This window comes from Palaemon carinicauda, chromosome 42 (assembly GCF_036898095.1).
Source record: "Palaemon carinicauda isolate YSFRI2023 chromosome 42, ASM3689809v2, whole genome shotgun sequence".
Lineage (NCBI taxonomy): Eukaryota > Metazoa > Arthropoda > Malacostraca > Decapoda > Palaemonidae > Palaemon > Palaemon carinicauda.
Window position 1 is genome coordinate 23,186,175 of NC_090766.1, and position 21,422 is coordinate 23,207,596.

Below are 21,422 nucleotides of genomic sequence, written 5' to 3' on the forward strand. Positions count from 1 at the left end.
CCCTGCCTCATGGGTTGAGGAGGATGCCGCATAGCATGAGGCTCCTCATAGCATGAGGCTCCTGCCTCATGGGTTGAGGAGGATGCCGCATAGCATGAGGCTCCTGCCTCATGGTTTGAGGAGGATGCCGCATAGCATGAGGCTCCTGCCTCATGGGTAGAGGAGGTTGCCGCATAGCATGAGGCTCCTGCCTCATGGGTTGAGGAGGATGCCGCATAGCATGAGGCTCCTGCCTCATGGGTAGAGGAGGTTGCCGCATAGCATGAGGCTGCTGCCTCATGGGTGGAGGAGGTTGCCGCAACGCATGAGGCTCCTGCCTCAAGGGTGGAGGAGGTTGCCTCAACGCATGAGGCTCCTGCCTCAAGGGTTGAGGAAGTTGCCGCATAGCAAGAGGCTCCTGCCTCAAGGTAAGAGGAGGTTGCTGCATAGCGCTGGTACCTGGCAACTCCCAATGCGGCAGCTCACGCATGGAGGCAGGAGGAGCCTTAACATCATACGTCTGGCAGGGTGGACTGCGCAGAGGTGGAGGAGCGCTCGCAGGAGGAGGTGTGCTAACCTTCTCTGCCTGAAACTCCTGCATCAAAACCGCAAGCTGAGACTGCATTGTCTGCAGCATAGACCACTAGGGTCTATGAAAGACAACAACAAACGGAGCTACTGTCCGTTGAGACTGAGGGTCTAAAACAGCTGGTGCGGCAACAGACGGAGTTACTGCCTGTTGCGGTACCACCTTGCCTCTCTGGGAGGTGTGCAGTTGTCGTACTGCAGCAAGTCCGAACTGACCCAGTGCTAATGGCTACACCTAGGAGTTGGACTTGCGCGGAAGGGACCGACTTGCACTTAAAAGCTGCAAGATTTGGTCCATGGTTTCTGCGAGAAACCTCTTCCGCAGACGAGGAATAAATGGGCTCTCTCGTCTTTGTGTGGGTGGGGTGATCACGTCGGCTACGTGAGTTGGTAACACCCGAAACCACGGAGGGAAACGTCTGTTCGTCGATCAAGGCCTGATGAACCCATAAGTCCTTCGACGTTACTTCTCCCCTGGGCTTGGGAGCTTGTAAGAGGTCCCAGACTAGGCGAACAACTGGCACGAACAGACGAACCCTCGAACGCAACACTGTAACACTTTGCGCTTATCACTTTATCACTTTTGATTTTCTGTTTGCACTTATTTCACTGAACTCGAAACTTTAAGTGGTTTGTACCTGAAACACGCAATTCTATCCTTCATTAAAAGTTAGTAATTGCGAAAACAGTATTACAATGTAACAGAAAAACATAATGAAAGATAAATAATTCAGTGGCTGGAAAAGAGACTAAACACTAGATCAAATAAACTACGTTTAAAATCTCTCACCGCATAAAGCCTGGGAACAAGAATAAAACTCTAGAAACGTTTACCTTCTTCCCCTAAAGAGACTAGGGAGAAGAGCAAAAACGATAACAACGTTACCCGCTTGAACGAAACGTTTACCCTCCTCTCTCTCCCTCCGTCTCTATCTCTCTCTCTCTCTCTTTTGACTTAGAACCTGAGAGATGAGCCCAATTATATATATCGTTAAAACATATTATTGTTAAAGGAAAAAAAAAAAACTGAAAGATTTCCCAAATAAAAAGTTCCTTATTAGAATTAAAACCATTTAAGCTAAGAAAGAATGAACAAAACGCTAGAATCGGTCTACTCTTACTGCAACGTGAAACCGTGAATACTCTCTCTCTATCATAACGATAGAGCGCAAGTTGAACGTTCTGAACGTCAACAACTGCAGAGACAAAACAAAACGTTAGTTCAACTTTGAAAACAGTACGAGACTATCAAAGAAATTCTTTCAAAAACATTAAAATAGCATAAAATGTTAACAGGTAAAAACGAAATGACGGGCTCAATGTTAATTAACTTCGGTTCCAAGAAAAGACCGCCTACTATTAGGAAAGGTCGCATATAAACAAACATAAAAATTAATTTTAATAAGCAAAATTAAGAAAGAGAGTCTATACTCTCTTCGACACCAACACTTCCGTCTAAGGGAAGGGTCGGCCATTTAAAAGTGAAAGAGAGTTCATACTCTCTTCGTCACCAAAATTAAATCAAATTAATTCCAAAAAAACTTGCTAAGCTAATGATAAAGCTTCCTGAATAGCGAAGGCTTAACTCTAGAGCAAATACATCACCAAATCGTGAACAATAACTCCAGAATCAACAGCGTATCCATGTAGGTCTAGCCGGAGGCACGACAGAGGAAAAATTGAGGTGGTGTTGACAAGAAGTACTGGAGTACCTGACCACAGATGGCGCTGTTGTGTACACCCCCACCTGTATAGCGATCGCTGGCGTATCCCGACCGTAGATTTCTGTCGGCAACAGAGTTGACAGCTACATGATTATCGGGTAAGATTAATATTGAAAAAAAGACTGTTACATGGTGCTCTTTTAAAGCAAAGGCTTCACAAGTAGAGGACTCAAGTCGTATCAACACATCAGTCATTGAATGTATTTTCGTAAATCCATGAACAACAGTGACATTTACCAGAGGGGAGGAACCACATACAGTATGTCGCTCGCTCCTACAGGAACCAACACTGGGGAACACTGTCACGAGGGACAGAGTAGGAACATTTACAGGGGCCCGCAACACAGCAACATGAAGGGTCTCGGGTACAGTGGTAGCAGAGGTTACAGGCTCTGGACTCCGTGGCACAAGGGTCGGGGTGATGGCACTGAGTAAGGGATGACTAACAGAAGAGTGACCGGGTCAGGGTTGATGAACAGGGTAACACAAGGCACTGGGGTAACACTCATTTAAAGCCCAGGGGATGACATGTACCCAATTTTAGCCGTGACACCTACAGGTGCCTTAACAGTCAATTTGGGCTTAGGGGGAATGGGTACTACAGGGGTCACCGACAATAGGGACACATCCACAGGAGACACACGGGTATAAGTAGCCTTAGCTACTAAATCCCTCAACAAAGTCATAAACAGCTTATCTGCAAGACCTAAGGAGATCCAATAATACCTTAGGTCAAACTTGTTGTCAGCGGTCTGCAAGGAATTGGGTAAAGAACCTCCAACCTGCAATGGTGGAACACCCACATGCCACCAGAACTTGAAAAGATCCCAAAGCTCCTAGCTCCTGATGCACACTCCCGGGGACCAAACCAGGGCTTATGCACAGGGGTGGCAGTGGCAGAAACACTATGAGATGGAAGAAGCATAAAACGTCTTCGATGTCTTCTTGGGCGTTGCCCAGAGTGACCATGGAGAACGCTTAGCTCTCTCCCTCCCCTTCAAAGCATACACCTGTCATTGCATGGGAGCCACGACCTACACTAGGCACGCAGTGATGATTGCGAACTATTGTACCCCTTACCAACCGAACAGTGTGTGAATCTACAGCTGATTTACATGTAAACCTTGTTGCAACATCCATATTTCCCCCCCCCCCACAAAGTACAAATCTCTTACATCACACCCTTCACAGCAATCAACAACCAGTATTCACTTCCTGCAAGAAAAAGAAAATGAGACAGTATGGTTAAGGTCGCAACAGTACGTCCGTAATCGTTGCAGCTAAAAATAAAAAAAGAGGCTCTTCTGACAGGTGAAGGGGTGGGGCTTCTCACCAGAGCTCACCACCTGTCGTTAACAAATTCAAGGGCCGTTCCAGCTCCAACTGAAATCATTTACATATCTAAAAACCAAAAGGTTTGTATATGTTGGAAAAAATAATAATTTTTGGTCTTATGAAAGATGATATTTCATAATAAAATAAATATTTGAACATACTTACCTGGTAGTTATATATATATAGCTTTACGTACCCAACGTCACAGCAGAATTTCAAAACTCGCGGCAATCGCAGATTGGGTAGCCAGGTGTACCACCTGTGCGCCCTCTACCCACGTACTTGGAACCATTCCAATTATTCCTCAGATCTTCCATGCCCTTAGACTCTAGAGGGGAGGAGGGTGGGAATTAAATTATATATAACTACCACGTAAGTATGTTCAAAAATTTATTTTATCATGAAAATATAATTTTTAAACATCTGACTTACCTGGTAGTTATATATATAGCTGATTGACACCTTTGGCGGAGGGTCAGAGACAGCCAACATCATTGGAATTTACCTAAGAGTTAATAAACAAACTCAAGGGTTTGTACCTGTTAAGGAAGCTGACTTCAATGATCTTAAGAGATCCAGAAATCCACCCAGGGGGCTGAAGACCTCTAGGAGCTGTCAAACTGGTGTATAACCTCTATGTGACAAGACCTCCTCCAATACCCTTGTTACAGGCGCTCCCAAGGAACAAACTGACCACCTGACTGCAAATCAATGATTGTGGAGGACTGCATCCAGTCTCCACAAACAACCATAAAAATTCAACAATTCCAAGAGAAGAAAAAGGGTATTAGGTTATGGGATTGTAGGGGTAGATCCTTCTCCCACTACTGCACTCGCTGCTACGAATGGTCCCAGAGTGTAGGAGTCCTCGTAAAGAGTCTGTACTTGTTTCAAATAGTGTGAGGCAAACACTGATTTGCTCCTCCAGAATGTTGTGTCCATGATACTCTGCAAGGACCTATTCTGTTTGAAGGCTACAGAAGTTGCTACTACCCTAACCTCATGTGCTTTGACCTTCAGACGCTTGAGATCCGCCTCACTACATTGTGAATGAACTTCCCTTATTAAGTGCCTGATGAAAAAGAAAAGCGCATTTTTTGACATTTGTAGAGAAGGCTTTTTGACTGAGCACCAAAGTGCTTCTGACTTACCACGTAAATCCTTCGTTCTCTCCAGGTAAAACTTCAGAGCTCTTACCGGACACAGGACCCTCTCTAATTCCTCTCCAACCAAATCCTAAAGGTTCGGAATCTCAAAAGCCTTGGGCCAGGGTTGTGAAGGGCGTTCGTTCTTTGTTAGAAACCCCAGCTGTAAGGAGCAGATAGCCTTGTTATGTCTATAGCCTACAGCTTTGCTAAAGGCATGTATTTCACCGACCCTTTTTGCTGTCGCCAAACTGACTAAAAAGTGTCTTCATGGTGAGGTCCTTTAACGAAGCTCTATGCAAAGGTTCGAACCTACTACTCATCAGGAACTTCAGGACTACATCTAGATTCCAAGCCGGTGAGTCCTGATGTCCTTCCTTAGTGGTTTTGAAGGATCTGAGAAGGTCCTGGAGATCTTTATTATCAGACAAGTCCAAATTTCTATGTCTGAAGACAGTTGCTAACATACCTCTGTATCCCTTAATGGTTGAGGTCGAAAACTTGCGCCTCCTTTTAAGGTACAGAGGGAAGTCAGCTATCTGAGTCACAGAGGTACTGGAAGAGGAAAGAGAGTTGTCTCTGCACCATTCTCTAAAAACCTCCCACTTGGATTGGTAAACCTTGATTTTGGAAGATCTCCTTGCTCTCGCAATCACACTAGCTGCTTCCTTCAAAAAACCTCTAGCTCCCAGGAGTTTTTTGATAGTCTGAAAGCAGTTAGACGTAGAGCTTGAAGGTTTTGGTGATATCTTTCCAAGTGGGGTTGTTTGAGTAAATCTACTCTCATAGGGAGACTTCTTGGTGTGTCCACCATCCATTCCAGTACCTCTGTGAACCACTCGCTTGTCAGCCAAAAGGGGACCACTAGAGTCATTCTGGTGCCTCGTGCAACACGAACTTCTGAATCACCTTGTGTACTATTTTGAATGACAGAAAAGTGTACACATCTAGGTGAGACCAGTCTATGAGGAATGCGTCTATGTGAATTGATTCGGGACCTGGCACTCGAGAACAGGAGGTCTCCAGCCTCTTCGTTTTTGCTGTGGCAAGGACGACCCCACGTCTGCCACAGGCTCTTGCAGACTTCCTGATGAAGAGTCCATTCTGTTGACAAGACTTGACCCTTTCTGCTCAGACTGTCTGCCATCCCATTTCTTTCCCCTTGAATGAATCTTGTGACTAGACTCACGTTCCTTCTTTTGTCCAGTAAAGGAGCTCTCTCGATGTCTCATAAAGAGACCTCGAGTGGGTTCCGCCTTGCTTGTTTATGTAGGCCAACGCCGTAGTGTTGTCAGAGTTGACCTGCACCACTCTGTTCAGAACTAAATCCTCGAACCCTTTGAGAGCTAAAAAGACTGCCAACAGCTCCTTCTGATTTATATGGAACGTCTCCTGTTCTTTTGTCCACGAACCCGAGATCTCCAACTTTCCCAGTGATGCTCCCCACCCCGAGTTTGAGGCGTCGGAAAACAACACTAGGTCTGGGTTCCTCTGTTCTAGAGAAAGACCCTCCTGGAACTTGACGGGGTCGTTCCACCACCAAAGACATTGCTTCATGGACTCTGATATGGGAATACACTTCGTCTCCAGTTCCATTCCCTTGTTCTAATGTTGATTGAGGTGGAACTGAAGAGGGCAAAGATTCAGTCTTCCTAAGGAGACAAACAGCTCTAGCGAGGAAAGGGTCCCCAGTAGGCTCATCCATTCCCTCGCAGAGCACCTCTGTTTCCTTAGAAAGCTTTGAAGTTTCACCAGGGATTGTTCCGTCCTTGAGGCACACGGAAAAGCCCGACTGAATCTCCATACCCAAGTACAGAATCTCTTGGGATGGGGTCAGCTGCGACTTGTCCTAGTTTATCAGAAGTCCCAGTTCCTCTGATAAATTCACCGTCATCTGCAGAATCTACACGCAGCGAATGTAGGAAGGAGCTCTGAGGAGACGGTCGTCCAGATACAGAGAGGCTCTGATACCTCTCGAATGCAGCATTCCCGCTACGTTGGACATCAACATTGTGAAAATTTGAGGCGCGGTGCTTAGTCCGTAACAAAGAGCCCGAAACTGAAATACTTCCTCATTGTACACGAACCTCAGGTATTTCTTGAAATTCGGGTGGATGGGGATGTGGAAATACGCATCCTGAGGGTCTAACGAGACCATCCAGTCGTCCTTTCTGACTGCCGCTAGGACTGATTTTGTTTCCATTGTGAATTTTGTCTTCCGTACGAAGACGTTGAGTGCACTCACATCCAGTACTGATCTCCATCCCCCGCGAGTTCTTGGGAATCAGGAACAAGCGATTGTAAAAGCCTGGTGACCCTAAATCTCGCACCTTCTCTATTGCCTCCTTCTCTAATAAAAGCGACATTTGCTGTTGAATCGCCTATACTTTTGATTCCTCTCTGTATCTGGCCGAGAGATCTATTGGTGTCACTGCTAAAGGAGGTTTTCCTAGGAAAGGGATTTTGTATCCCTCCTCTCTTCTCCCATACTTGCCAGAAGTTGGATAGTCTGGCTCCTACTGCTGTCTGAAGACAATTGCTGTCAGACCCTGCTTCATCCTTGTCTTGAGCCCCTCCTCTTTGATCTCCTTCCCTCAGGTCTGGTATTACCTCTGCCGAAGGTTTTCCCCTGAAAGGGCTGAGAAACCTGATCGGATGGCGCTTTCTCCTTAGTTTTACGAATTGAGAATGTCGTTGGTAGAACCTTTCTCGCTGTCTTCGAAACTAAGTCCTGTGTAGCCTTTTGGGCTAACGCGGAAGAGACTTCTTTTACCAGATCTTGTGGGAAAAGGTGCATAAAGAACCTCTGATTTCTGCATGGGCGTAACCCCATCCGCCAGAAAAGAGCACATTTGGGCCCTTTTCTTAAGGACACCTTCTGAGAAAAGTGCCGCTAACTCATTGGCCCCATCTCTCAACACCTTGTCCATACATGACATAATATGGACGAAAACTTCTGTCAACATCCTTCAAAGATTCCATCCTTTACCCCAAGGCTCCCAGAGTCCAATCGAGGAAATTAAAAACTTTGAAACCTCTGAAAATACCTTTGAGGACGTGGTCCAACTCAGAAGTTGACCAAAAGACTTTAGTCCTCTTCATGGCCGTCTGACGAGGGGCATCGACCAGACTCGAGAAGTCCCCTTGGGCAGAGGCAGGGACTCCCAGGCCAAGAGCTTCTCCAGTTTCATACCAAATACTTGACCTGGATGCTAATCTGCCCGGAGGAAACGAGAAAATTGTTTTTCCCTGGTCTTTCTTAGTTTGCATCCAGTCCCCCATAACCTTTAAAGCTCTCTTGGATGAACAAGACAAAACTATCTTCGTAAAATTGGTCTCCTTCGAAGATTTCCCGAGCGTAAATTCTGAAGGCGGGGAATGAGGAGCAGCAGGAACAAAGTTCTCAGGGAATACCTAAGAAAATACCCTCACGAGCCTTTTCAAGTCTGCCGAAGCATGGTAGTTCTTTGGGTCCTCTTCTTCGGAAACATCCTCTAAAGGATTACCAGGGGAAAGGTGAATGTCGTCATTCCCTTCTTCTGATTGTCCTCGTACCGAAGTAGCGACGTCCTGTTTCCTCGACGTCAACTCCTGGAGTCATGGCGTCCAATTTCTTGACGCCTGGCGTCATGGTGTCCAAAATCTTGACGCTCAGCATCACGACGTCCAACTTCTTGACGCTTGGCGTGATGTAGTCCAAACTCTTGACGCTCGGCATCATGACCCTCCTGACGCTTGGCTTTCTGACGCCTGGCATCATGGTGTTTAGATTCCTGATGCTCGGTGTCATGACGAATAACTCTCTTCTTGTCTGCAGGCTGCCAGATCTTTATGAGGGAGGAGAGTTTTTGCTGCACATCCTGAAGCACATTTAAATCCGGAGCTTCTTGCTGCTGGAGACAGACAGGAGAAGCTGCCACTTCAACTAATTCCCTCTCCACGTCACTCAAGGAATCTGCTGAACGTTCGGGAGACGAGTACCAATCTGAAGGAAGAGGAGGAGGAGGAGCATGTACAGAAGTCATGTGAGAATCCGACATCTGTTTGTCTCCTACCGATGCGGATGGCCGCCTGTGCGACAACTTACCACTTTTGGTAGAAGGACTAACAGCGTCCGACCTCTCAATACTGTATCTCCTACCGAAGCAGATGGCCGCTTATGCGATATCTTACTGCCTTTGGTAGGACTCCCCTCGGAGCAGGAAGGGAATCGCTCCGGACTGCTCCAATGGCTGCATCCTGGAGCCTGAGGCGCCATTACACGACGCTGCTCAATAGCGGAAATTTTCCTCTTGGGCGGTCTTGACGTAAGACGCCAGCCCCGTCTGGGAGCTGCGTCGTCCGAGGATGAAGAGAACACTTTTCCCTCGCCTTTCCAATGACGAGGGCGAGCGTCCTGCGAAGCGTCAACAGGTACGCTCGAGGGGACGACTGTTCGGGAGCTAAAACCTCTCACCTCCCTTCGCCAGTCGACATTCCTTCTCCCAGGGGTTGGGGAGCTTGGAAGAGGTCTAGGGCTAGGAGCACGACAGGTCCGAGAAGCTGCACCCTCCACTGCACTGATTTTAGCACTGACACCAGCACTTTTCAACTCTTTCACATCAGACCATAATTTTGCCCTGTCCGCTGCAAGAGATTCTACTCTTTCGCCAAGGGCTTGAATGGCCACCATCATGTCTTTAAGAGTTGGATCATTAGTTTTTTCAGTAGGGGGATCTGGAATTACCACTACAGGGGAAGGATCAATAGGCTCGTTAACAAGGGGAGGAGAACTATCCCTAGAAGAGCGAGAGATGCTACCTTTACTTCTCCTGATCCTATCCCTTTCAAGCTTATGAACATAGCGGTCATATTCCATCCACTCACACTCAGTCAAAACTACACATTCATCACATCGATCATCCAACTCGCAACTCTTACCTCTGCATTTAACAAAAATGGAGTGGAGATCTAAAGAGGCTTTTGGAAGCCGGGACTTACATCCTCTCACACACCTCCTAATGCTCGAAGAAGAGTCAGACATTTTGAAAAATCCAAAGAGAAATCAAAACAAGCAAGGGTCAAATCAACAATATCTAATCAGGGCCAAGAAAATCCAAAAACAAATCCAGAACGAGAAGCCAGTGTACTTCATCAAATTAACTGCAAAAAACACAGTCCAAAGCGAGCGAAATTCCAACGATGTCACCGGTGAGGCAACAGGGAAGATCTGAGGAATAGTTGGAATGGTTCCAAGTACCTGGGTAGAGGGTGCACAGGTGGTACAACTGGCTACCTAATCTGTGATTGCCCCGAGTTTTGAAATTCTGCTGTGACCTCAGGGACGTAAAGGTATATACTGTATATAACTACCAGGTAAGTCAGATATTTAAAACTTACATTTATAGAGACAATAAAAAAGCATAAAAAATTATAAAAGTAATTTGAAAAAATACCATAAATTTCTACATCTAATTCACAGGGGGTTTCTTGGTACATAACACCTGAGATTACTGTACAAGAAATAGTGTGGAGAGAATTACTTCTCATCTAGCCTACAATCTAAGGATGGGATGATCAGTTTTTTAATTCACATATATGCATGTTCAGTCCAACATAAAAGTCAGCCTAGGTGCTGCCCTGAGAGGAAGGAAGAACAGAGATATGTACCAGATGCTCAAACCCAGATTCTTCACATTTATGCTAACATTGGTCAACAATGGTCGCAAAGACTTGTGGATGATGACAATCAGGAAGAATTAGGCATTCTGTCAACACCAGATACCTGTCTTTATTAACAGAGAAACCAACTGGTTCATCCTAAACACTGATGTAGGGGTAGTGCTAAGACTTAATGAGTTCTTGACAGGAATAGATTGTCTCATAATGCCAAGAGGATAGGGGTTTTAGGACTATATCTTTATGTCAGCTGGTACTAACAAAAAGACACCAACACTCAGCCTAAAACGGTAGAGCACACATTGAAGATAACATATTATGGCTATGTACATTGCCTAATGCACTAGTAAGCTTGAAGCTTTGGATGGATCTTCCATCTGCTGCTAATATTCTAAAGAATAGTCATCTTTTCTAGAGAGGATAAACAGCTACGTAATTCACGAGAAGTCTAAAATTTTGAGCTAAAATAAATTCCAACCTTATATCAAGTTGACCATTATCAATAATATATGATGGCTTGACAGCTTGATACAGAACCAAATTAACAATAAAACATTAACCACTGCCCCAGACCACTACTACAGCTATGTCATATGATTCTCTAAATACTTAAAGCACATACTGTACATTAACAAATTTTGTTGGTCCTGTTGCGTGCAGGTTATTTTCTTGAGGAGAAGAACTAGGCTAGATAAGCAGTCTTCAAAGAAAAGTAAGGTAACATCCATCATACTTTATTTCACATAAAAAAGGAAAGCAAAAAACCTACGACCAAAAATCAGGAACAAGAATAGACTAGAAAAACCTCATGAAATTATCATACAAGGAGGCAAACGAAAATACTTTTCCTTAAGCAAAATATTCATGAGGTCTACATCAGGTACACACTTATCAACAAAATGTCAAATTTTCTCAGCAAATGCATATTCATCCCAAATATTTGCTTGTTGGTATTTCATTGTAAGATTTGACAAGGATACTTGCAATTACATTCTGCCCACATTGCATGAAGGCTGTAATTTTGCTGGTCATTCTTTTCAAATCAAATAAAGTACGTACCACTATACCCAGGACATCAATGCATGAGATTTGTATGCATAAATTATCTTATAACAACAAATGTAGCCATTTTCAGTTCACTACAGGACAGAGGCCAAGACATGTCTAGGGTTTAGCCTTTACATCACAACATCGGTCACTGCGAATTGGTGAAGGTGGGAGACTTTGGTCTGATCAATCACAGCAACCCAACCTAGTATAAATGTCCCTGACTGGTAGAGCTTTCTTGATCATGGCCGGTACACAAAACCTTTCACCACGTCAAGGTATTTCTACTCAGAAATGAAAATTATCTTTTTTTATCAACATTCCACTTCAGTTTGAACAATTGGTTAGCAGATGTACACATCATAATTAACAACAATTATCAACCATGTAATTTTTCATTGCCTAGTTGTGCAATACTTACTAACTAACCCCCACCTGTCAATTCATGTGTGCTTTGTGTAATTTTTGGTTTGATAAATTCCCAAGTAATCTCTGGTACTTTCGGTGATATATTGCATAATAATGTAAGCCTACTATTATTATTGTATTTAAAACTAAACATATTTTCCAATGACATAAGGTACAGTACTGTGTTGTGGTAAAACTTATGAAGTTGTGTTGACGATTTGATGATTTCAACTAGTAGGTTATTTTGAAAGCCAGGCATTAGTGCCATTCCCTAAATTAAGAGCAGATAGGTCCATTAGGAAATTAGGTTATAAAATATCCATGTAGCCTAATATAATTCAATACATATAGGATATCCCAAAATCTGGATATGTGAGGGGCCGTAAGGGAGATGAGTTATCTAATTTAAGCTAGGACAACTCCCTGTAAGTTAATTCCAATTAACAATATCCTAGGTCAAGTTAGGACACACCCCTGTAATTACAAAATCCTAGGTTAGGTTAGGTCATATCCTTATAAGGTAATTTCAAATAGCATTGTCCTAGGTCAAGTTAGGACACACCCCTGTAATTACAAAATCCTAGGTTAGGTTAGGTCATATCCTTATAAGGTAATTTCAAATAGCATTGTCCTAGGTCAAGTTAGGACACACCCCTGTAATTACAAAATCCTAAGTTACATTAGGCCATATCCTTATTAGGTAATTTCAAATAGCATTACCCAAGGTCAAGTTAGGACACACCCCTGTAATTAAAGTCCAATTAACATTGACCTAAGTCAAGTTAGGACACATCCCTGTAATTCAATTATAATTAATATTGACCTAGGTCAACTTAGGACACATCCCTGTAATATAATTCCAATTTATTGACCTAGATCAACTTGGGACACATCCCTGTAATTCAATTCCAATTAATATTAACCTAGGTCAAGTTAGGACACATCCATGTAATTCAATTCCAATTAATATTGACCTAGGTTAACTTAGGACACATCCCTGTAATTCAATTCCAATTAATATTGACCAAGGTCAGTTAGGACATCCCTGTAATTCCAATTAATATTGACCTAGGTCAAGTTGGGACACATCCCTGTAATTCAATTCCAATTAATATTGACCTAGGTCAGTTAGGACATCCCTGTAATTCCAATTAATATTGACCTAGGTCAAGTTAGGACACATCCCTGTAATTCAATTCCAATTAATATTGACCTAGGTCAACTTAGGACACATCCTTGTAATTCAATGCCAATTAATATTGACCTAGGTCAAGTTAGGGCACATCCCTGTAATTTAATTCGAATCATTATTGACCTAGGTCAAGTTAGGACAGCCCTGTAAATCAATTCCAATTAATATTGACCTAGGTCAAGTTAGGACATCCCTGTAATTCCAATTAATATTGACCTAGGTCAACTTAGGACACATCCCTGTAATTCAATTCCAATTAATATTGACCTAGGTCAAGTTAGGACATCCCTGTAATTCAATTACAATTAATATTGACATAGGTCAAGTTAGGACACATCCATGTAATTCAATTCCAATTAATATTGACCTATGTCAACTTAGGACACATCCCAATATGTTTAAAAGACCATGCTCTCCATATTCTGTACTGTACTGTCAAATTGTGCAAAGCTATTGTTTTCCTCTATTACATTTTTCATAATTTAAAACAACTCACAACATGAGAAGCAAGTTAAAATAAAATAAAAACTACAGAATTATAAAAAACTAGCCTGGTTTCCTCACTAAACAAACTGGAACTGACATTGTCAACAAAGTCAACCACACGGAAGTTTGTGATGCCAGAGTACATTTGATATATTCTCAATAAATGCTGAATTAAAAGTGGAGTAAATACTCAAAAGTATCACTATTTGTGAATTGTATATTTTAAGTTCACTTTTGAGTAATTACTCCATTTTTTATTTAGTATATATTTTCAATATACAGTATAACAAATGTACGCTGACATCACAAACTTCTGTTTGGTTGACTTTGTTGTTGATGTCAGTTCCAGGTTCTTTAGTGAGGTAACCAAGCTAGTTTTTACTGTAATTCTGTTTGTTTGTTTTTTTGTTTTTTTTGTAATTTTAACTTTTTTCCAGGTGGAAAATTTTTTAAATTATGAAAAAGTAATAGAGGAAAACATATGATTTGGCAGTATATGGAGAGCATGGCCTTGTAAACAAATCCCCACATTCCTGTAGTTTAAGTCCATTTAACATTGACCTAGGTCAAGTTAAGATACATCCCTGTAATTTCATTCCAATTAAAAATGTCTTGGGTTAGGTTAAGACATCTCTATGATTTAATTCTAATTAACAATGGCCTAGGTTAAGTTAGGACACATCTCTGTAATCTAATTCCAATTAAAAATTTCCTAGGTTATGTTAGGACACATTCCTGGATTTTAATTAAATTTAACATTGTCCTAGGTTAATTTAGGACACATCTTGTAATCTAATTCCAATTAACAATGTCCTAGGTTAACTTAAGACACATCAAGATAAAGTAAGGCCACATTCTGTAATTAAATTCCAATCAAAAGTGTCCTAGGTTAAGTTAGGACACATCTTGTAATCTAATTCCAATTAACAATTAACCCAAAACGTGCTATGCGTTGATTTTATCAATACATTACGGACGACGTTGATATTAGCGATGCCTCATTTTTCAAATTTCCCAGGCTTCAGTCTCGGACCTACTGAGACTAGCTCAGTGACGTAGATATATACTTTAACCAACCAGCTTGCAGTTGGAGGAAAGAGTTGCCAGATATTATAATGTTTTACATACAATAAAAGGGAAAAGTTAACATCAACTTCAGGGGGTGGGCAGAGCTATCGACATATGTTTGTGATAGTGGTAAGAATGTTTTTCATTTCTGACACATTTTATCATTATTTTCTGCTTTTATTCATCAGATTGGCCTTTTATGATGACAATGTCAGTAATTATGACATAGCAAATGATGAAATTGATGACTGTCCAAACACAATCGGTAAGATTTATGGGTACAAACAAATCTGCCTGAAAAGTGATCTGAAAAGGATGTATAACACAAAATTGAAGTCTTCAAATATGTAGTATACAATATGAATAGGTTTTATTTATATTTTTACAGATATGCTTATGCCTTTTTTTTCTTGATTCCTAAAGTATGTAATAATAGTGTTGGCAGGAGTGTGCGTATGCAAAAACACACTTACAAATACACATCGATTCAACAAACAATTATTTCTTGTACATTATGAATTTTTTTACGATCGTTCACTAAATTTGCTAACATTCTGACATAAAAAAAATTAAAATGGATCAAAAACTACTTTAAAGTCATCAAAAACGAAAAAGTTCTTAACGTGTTTATCATTTTAAATCTTTTTAATTTTTAAAAAATATATTCACTGCACTTCCGTGAGATTTAATTATTAATTAATCTCCATTTCAAGGACATTCTTTTGGTACATAGATATTCGGTAATTTAGTTTGTAATAATATATTAGTTTTGTGATAAAATCGCAAAATTCATGATGCGACTGTCGTCCTTTGGCAGCATTTAAGTTAGGACACACCCCTGTATCTCAATTCAATTAAATATTATCCAAGGTTAAGTTCGGGCACACCCCTGTAATCTAATTCAAATTAACAATGTCCTAGGTTAAGTTATGACATACACCTGTATCTTGATTCAATTTAATATTGTCCTGTGTCTAGTGGGATGGCACAATAAGTTAAATGTGGACACATCCCTGTGCCATGCATAACTGCATGAATTATTTTCGTCTGCATTTATCAATTATTTATTTTTTTTTTATAAGAGATCATATTAAAATATGAATTTTATATTTCCATAAAGCACTTGGGGTGTGTGTATAATAGCGGCCAACTGTACGTATGATGACAGCTAAGGATACAGCAATGTAAGGGGGTCGTTAGCCGTCCCATCAGGTAAGTAGGTAAGAAATGGCTTGTAGGTTAGGTGGGTTAAGTTTAGGTTAGTTGGTGTCGATTTTTTTATGCATGCTGAAGGAACTGGCCGCTGATATACAAAGGATCTGAGCATTTTATTCAATTTGCGTTTTACCCCAAACCACAATCCCCACCTTCCGATCAGATACCCTAATAATTATAAATCTATTGTTCACTGAACTTTATTGTAATGTTTACTCTTGTCTATAATTACATATATTCTAGAACTAAATTTCAATTTTACTTTCGCTTAATCAAGACGTCATAGACTTAGTACATCTATTTATCCGGGTGTAATTAACGGACCACTAAGCCAACTTGGACAGTTAACCTAGCCTATGAAAAGCTGTTTTGTGCGTAGCCTATGATTTCCCTTGTTCAAGATTGACAACATAACTCTTTCCACCCTTCAATTAAATACTGCCTTGAAAATATAAAGTTCACTGTCCATTAATTAAAATTAATAAGGGATTGGATGGCAAAATATTTCGGAAATGCATCTTTGTGCAGATAAGATACAAAAAAAATACGGTGTATCGAATGAATCCATGCTATGAAATAAACAAGCAGTAATTAAAATTGGGAAACATCATGTCATTTCATCAATAATAGCAGTGCTGTTACCGTTCTGGTGTTAAGGACAAGGTTAAATATCGACATAAACACTGCCGTTTGCCATGTGATGGGGGGGTCGTTTCTCTCAAAAAACCGCTCCCGCAACACAGTCAATTAACGGGCGAGATTCTTTTTAAATGGATCGTGAAGCTTTAATACATCCTTTGAACACTTAATTGCACATCACTTACCACGCTTCCACCAAAGGGTATTAATCGCCGAAATGAAATAGGCTCTAACACGGGAGTAAATAGCAAAATTCTGGTCAAGAATACAGACCACTTCCTCATCATAGGGATTACGTGGTGGAACCTCACATGAAATCAGGCTGCCTCGGCCTTTACTCGCTACACTCGACGCATTAAACACCATAAAAAGATTCCTCACAGCACCATTTATCTTTACCGCACGTATACTCACCGATACTAAGCTGGAAATATGGTAAAAAATTCACATTTGCTACTTGGATGACACAGAGTACACCCTATACGCCATGTTGAATCGTCGGATACTGAGGTGCCGCAAGATCATTTGTCGCAATGGCAGTTCACCTCGAAATCCGAGTCAATTTTAACCATTTTTCATTCATATCCCATCATCCATCCATTATTGACCAAACCGAGTTGAAATTTTCCGATTCAACTATTTCCTTCCGCAAAATCCGCGTCGTAACTTCGGTGTCGTAACTTTTACGACAAACGTAAATATCAGCGAGGATAATTTGCGACGGAGAAACAGAGGAAAGCCGGGATGCGCATCCAAGATGGCTGGCTGGGGAAGGAGACGGTCCCCGCAACACAAGCAAATCTCTCCCTCTCTCTATCTCGCTCAACCACTCACCTATTGATTGTGACGTCACTAAATGGTGTATTTCTTATGTTTTCGTCCTTTTTTCAGAGAAAGTAAACAGTAAATAACTGGTATAGCCATTAAAATTGGTCGTGATTTTTATATCTTACATTCCTTCACATTCATTCTAAATAATCAGCTGTATTTCAATGTTTATAGTCCAGAAAGAACGGAACAGATAATTAATCAAATTATAATTACCGAACTAAACAAAGTGATATTATTAGGGGTAACTGACTTACGATCAAAACAGGTCAGCACGTGGATACCTGTTTGAATTGACTAAATAAATTAAGAATTAATCTGTAATCACAGGCTTTTCCAGCAAAACCACAAGAATAAAAGCTGCGTTGCCCACAGTATAAACGCCATAATGATTCATCAAACGTTTCATGATACCATGTCAACCCCGGTGCGGTCAAAAATTGGTTTCTGATGGCATGATTAACGCACTTATGAATGACAAATCTGCGGTGGGATGTAATGCAGCATATTTTACATCGATACCTACTTAAAAAATTATAAAAGAAAATCTCGGATTGTTAATTCTGCAGCATCTGACACGACAAGTTTTCCAACAAGTCGGGTAAATGGCCCGGTGATGGGGTCAAGCCTACCGGTGAATATGCATGCAGGAGCACAACATGTTTCACGGGCTCAGCATCTCTAGTTTTACTTCTGCGAATTGTGAGCGTTTTTTTTTCACTGAGACGATAATTTTGAAACTAGATTCTTTATTTTTAAACAATGATTTTTCGGTATGATGTAATTCGGCGCACCCTCTCTCTCTCTCTCTCTCTCTCTCTCTCTCTCTCTCTCTCTCTCTCTCTCTCTCTCTCTCTCTCTCTCTCTCTCTCTCTCTCCGCTGCGAACATTACGATGTCTATTTTGCTGTTGTAGTCTATATTTTGTGTATCAACAACATTGTTATGCTACGAGGTCAACGTATTATTTAGTATAAATCTTATAACATACATTCATGTGTAGTGTAGTGGGATAATGTTCAACATATTGCTTAGGAATGTTGTACACAACAAAATAACAGTTTTACAACTACACACTACATGCATAAACTCGTCAGTGTCATGTTTTATTAGTTTTTAAATAACATTGCGACTTTAGTTGATCACCTAATTCTTCACCACTATGTGGTTCTTGAATGCCAGGGTCCTTTCATATTAACACTTCAGTTACCGTTTTATCTACATAATTGTGTGTTACGTATTTGAAGGAAATATTGTTTCCATTTTTGGTCGCCGCTGCAACGTTGTCTGGGATGCAGGGATAGGGCATGGGAGAGGGGACCAGTTAGGTAATATTCGGCCTGTAATTTTTGTTATCTTTGGAAAATAACAGGATTTTGTTAATCATTTTAACATTATTTGATAATTATTTTGATAATACGTGTTATTGGTTATCATTTGATATAAAAACTCATCTTTGAAAATAGTTTAGTTATCTTTACTCGAATATTGCAACGGTGTGAACTGGCTCGCGCGGGTTCGGGAAAATAGAAATGTATTGAACAATAATCTGATTACCATCCTATGAGTGCTATGTCTGTTTCTTTTTGGTAACTTTATATATATATATATATATATATATATATATATATATATATATATATATATATATATATATATATATATATATATATATATATATATATATATATATATATATATATATAGAACATTGGTTCCTTGGAGTTTTGGAAAATTAACTGGTGCAATAAATGAAGCACATTTATTAAACATAGAGAGAGGAAGAAGATATTTCAAATGCCGAATAAGTTGCCTCTTTGAAATCATAACATGAAAAATAAATGTCTTATAACGGTAGGCTACATTGTCATATTCTATATATGTGTTTTCATTCAAGAACAAGATTGGTATTCGTGAACTAATAATAATAATAATAATAATAAACTTAAATGAGTTGTATATAGAGTTAAAGAAACATTGTCAATGTAAAATTCTGTTTGTTGAGGAGCCACTGTCCTTGGCATATTTACAATCATGCTTTGAGTTTTGTTTGACTTCCACTTAATTACTCATAATTTGCACTATAACTTATTCTGGTAAAATATCTATTAAGATATCCAGTAACCACAAGTCTACATTCAAGTGATGGAACTAATGCAAAGAGAGTAGTATCATCTGCACATATAAGCTTGTTTTCCTGGCTAAACCACATAGTTTGAAAAGTAATGGCTTAAGAATATCACCCTCACACACAATCTTGGGTATCAATGTCCATCCTTTCTAATATAGGTAGTAGGTTGGCTAGGGCACCAGCCACCCGTTGAGATATTACCTATGAAGTGTTATTGGGTCCTTTGACTAGCCAGACAGTACTACATTGGATACTTCTCTCTGGTTATGACTCATTTTTTCCTTTGCCTACACATACACTGAATAGTCTGGCCTATTCTTTCCATACACCTGACAACCCTGAAATTACCAAACAATTCTTTGTTCAAGGGGTAAACTACTGCACAGTAATTGTTCGAAATCTATACTTTTCTCTTGTTAAGGGTAGAAGAGACTCTCTAGCCATGGTAAACAACTCTTCTAGGAGAAAGACACTCCAAAATCAAACCATTGTTCTCTAGTCTAGGGGAGTGCCATACCCTCTTGAGTTAGAGTTCTCTTGCTTGAGGGTACACGCAGGCTCACTATTTTATCTTATTTCTTTTCCTTTTGTTATTTTTTGAAATTTTGATACTGTAGATTTGTTTTAAGATTATTACTCTTCTTGGGATATTTCATATTATTATCATTATTATTATTATTATTATTATTATTATTATTATTATTTGCTAAGCTACAACCCTAATTGGAAAAGCAGGATGCTATGAGCCCAGGGGCCCCAACAGGGATAATAGCCCAGTGAGGAAAGGAAAGAAGGAAAAAGTAAATATTTCAAGAACAGCAACAACACTAAAATAAATATTTCTCATATAAACTATAAAAACTTTAACAAAACAAGAGGAAGCGAAATTGGATAGAATAATGTACTCGAGTGTACCCTCAAGCAAGAGAACTCTAACCAAATTCAGTGGAAGACCATGGTACAGAGGCTATGGCACTACTCAAAACTAGAGAACAATGGTTTGATTTTGGAGTGTCCTCCTAGAAGAGCTGTTTACCATAGCTAAAGAGTCTCTTCTACCTTACCAAAAGGAAAGTAGCCATTGAACAATTACAGTGCAGAAGTTAACCCGTTGGGTGAAGAAGAATTGTTTGGTAATCTCAGTGTTGTCAGGTGTATGAGGACAGGAAAAATCTGTAAAGAATAGGCCAGAATATTCGGTGTATGTGTAGGCAAAAGGAAAGTTCACCGTAACCAGAGAGAAGGATTCAATGCAGTACTGTTTGGCTAGTCAAAGGACCCCATAACTTTCTAGCGGTAGTATCTCAACGGGTGGCTGGCTGGCTGTAGTTTATATATTTTCTTATTTACTTTCCTCACTGGGCTATTTTCCCTGTTGGAGCCCTTGGGCTTATAGCATTCTGCTTTTCGAACTAGGGTTGTAGCTTAGCAAGTAATAATAATGATAATAATAATAATAATAATAATACATCTTTCACATCATTGTCAAAATCTCTGTTTTCTTAGGCCTTCCCATCTTCCCATCCTTTACAGTGTCTAAATTATACATTCCAATAACCAACCATTCTCTATTTGTCGTGCATTATTTCCACATGTCTGTAGCCTGCCACCTAAAAATACTCCGGCCAATTCTTTTGCATATAGGCCAACTAATCTTTTTACCACTTATTTTATATTGAAATTTCTCAACCAATCAGTTCTACCAGGAGTGGAGAAGAAAAATGGAAAATAGGGGATTGAAGAACAGCAGGAAAAAGACAGAGTATTTGAGATTGAAAAATGGCAAGAATGGGGAAGTTAGTTTACAAGGAGAGAGATGCAAAAGAGTTGAAAATTTCAGGTATTTAGAGTCAACACTTGCAGGAAATGGTGATCTGAGGGCAGAAATAAACCACAGAATACAAGCAGGATGGAAGAATTGGAAAAAAAGTGCGTGGAGTACTATGTGACAGGAAAATAGGGGTTAAGTTGAAAGGTAAA

General features: G+C 40.4%; 1 protein-coding gene across 1 annotated transcript in view; it reads right to left on the minus strand.

The window, feature by feature from the left end:
• The window catches only part of LOC137633043 (uncharacterized), a 101,302-nt gene extending 84,079 nt beyond the window's left edge, over positions 1-17,223 (minus strand). Inside the window, exon 1 of the mRNA XM_068365208.1 lies at positions 16,899-17,223. The gene's annotated coding sequence lies outside the window, so the exon portion shown is untranslated. The remainder of the gene's footprint in view (positions 1-16,898) is intronic.
• Between the last annotated feature and the right edge of the window lie 4,199 nt (positions 17,224-21,422).